Below are 1,961 nucleotides of genomic sequence, written 5' to 3' on the forward strand. Positions count from 1 at the left end.
CCCTGCAGTGTCTCTGCCTACCATTCCATGCCCATCCTACAGGTGGAGAAGCTGAGGCTCGGAGCTGGAAGGCAACACGCCCAACGTCACATAGCCACACCATGTAATGTGATGGCCAAGTGGGGTCAGGCCTGGGCCCAGCCCCAGGAGCACACCCCCTAAGCTGCGCGGCCTTGGACATGTCGCTTCCCTGAGGCCCCCTTTCCTGAGGCCCCCTTTCCTGAGGCCACACCAAGGCGGCTTTCTCACCACTTGTGGCTGGGGCATTCACCGGGGCTGCTAGGCTACGTGATCAGATCCTCCAGGAGCCGGGGCTGGATCATGGCAGGCATCCCCGGAGGGGCCCGGAGGCCAGGGAAGGTATCACAGCACCCCTCCCCGGATTCCTTTTGTTTTCCTCTGGCTCTTGTGGCCACTTGCTGTCATATGTCACTTACATTTCCTTGTTTGTTGTCTGTCTCCCACTGGGCAGGGCCTTCGCCTGGTTCCTAATCGGTGCTGCCCTAGTCAGTGCATGTTTACTGAGTGAATGAGTGAAGGCCTGCTGGACCCAGTACATCCCTTACTGGCAGGGGAGGCTAAAGGTGCAGGGATGTAGGGAAGAAGTGATGGTGGCTGGGCCAGGTGAGGTGGCGCTGAGAGAGGAGGTGAGACCAACAGGACGAGGTAATGTCTGGGGAAGGGGGAGGAGGGAGTTGCGGCGTGTCTGAGGGGGAAGGCTGATCTCTTGGCAGCCCACCCCTGACAGTCGGGCAAAGCAGGGGCTTTGTTTGGATGCCCTGACACCCTCTGCGCTGGGGTGGCTGCCTCCCTCCGAGATGGGCCCTTCCCCAGCCCCATCTCCTACTCCTCAAACTCCCTCTTCAAGACCCAGGATGCAGCCCCACCCCAGCCTTCCCTGAGTCTCCAGCTCCGCTGCCTCGCTGGCCCAGCCCGGATGCTGGCCCTGCAGGGACACAGAGATGACTGTGCTTCAAGGGAAACAGACCCAGAAGCCAAAGCGCAGCGTTACCCCAACATCCAAGCAATGCCGTGTGGACACTCTCTTAAAGAAAAAAGTTAGTTCCGGGACCCTGTCTTTGATGGTTTTTATTACAGTGTTTCTTAACTATGCACAGACTCAGATCCAGGTATAAACCTCTTGTGCTTACGTTTGCCTCCCACATTAAAACCAAAGCAAATGTACAAACAAATATAAAGAATATTAGCAGAACCAGTAAAAGTACAAGCTGACAGGGGAATTCCCTGGTGGTCCAGTGGTTAGGACTCTGTGCTTCCACCGCAGGGGGCAGGGGTTCGATTCCCGGTCAGGGAACTAAGATCCCACATGGCGTAGCAAAAAAAAACAAAAAACAAAAACAAGTTGACCATGGGAAGGGACCTTGCCAGCTCTTACCACAGAAGGTCTGCAGTCCAGGGGACACAACGAAGAGCTGGTTCTCTGGGGCCGGGGGACCTTGGCCACAGTGTAGGCCCTCCCCGCTCCTAGCACCACCTCTGTCCTCTCCCACCCACCCTGCGAGACCCCAGCAGGGACAGTGCCGGGACAGCTCCTGGCCGTCCTGGGCAGCCAGGCAGGCCTCGCTGGGCACGAAGTCTCCCCGCATCTTTTCTCATTAACCACCAGAGACTTTAAACTCTCAACTGCCCTGGTCAGCACACACCCAACACACTGAGTGGCAGGACCTATTTTTTAAAATTGTGGTAAAATATACATAACATAAAATCTACCATTTAAGCCACTTTTAAGTGTATAATTCAGTGGCATTAAGTACATTCACATTGTTGCAGAGCCGCCACCATCCATCTCCTGCACTTTCTCATCTTCCCAAACTGAAACTCTGTCCCTATTAAACACTAACTCCCCATCCCCGCCTCCCCTACGCCACAGCACCCACCCTTCTACCTTCTGTCTCCATGAATCTGACTCCTCTAAGTACGGCATATGAGTGAGACACACA

General features: G+C 55.3%; 1 non-coding gene across 1 annotated transcript; it reads left to right on the forward strand.

Moving 5' to 3' along the window:
* The first annotated feature begins 1,242 nt into the window (after positions 1–1,242).
* On the forward strand, positions 1,243–1,315 carry TRNAG-UCC (transfer RNA glycine (anticodon UCC)). Its single transcript has one exon. It is a non-coding gene; the product is annotated as a tRNA-Gly (tRNA).
* Positions 1,316–1,961: the final 646 nt, after the last annotated feature.

This window comes from Lipotes vexillifer, unplaced genomic scaffold, assembly GCF_000442215.2.
Source record: "Lipotes vexillifer unplaced genomic scaffold, Lipotes_vexillifer_v1.1 scaffold382, whole genome shotgun sequence".
Taxonomy (NCBI): domain Eukaryota; kingdom Metazoa; phylum Chordata; class Mammalia; order Artiodactyla; family Lipotidae; genus Lipotes; species Lipotes vexillifer.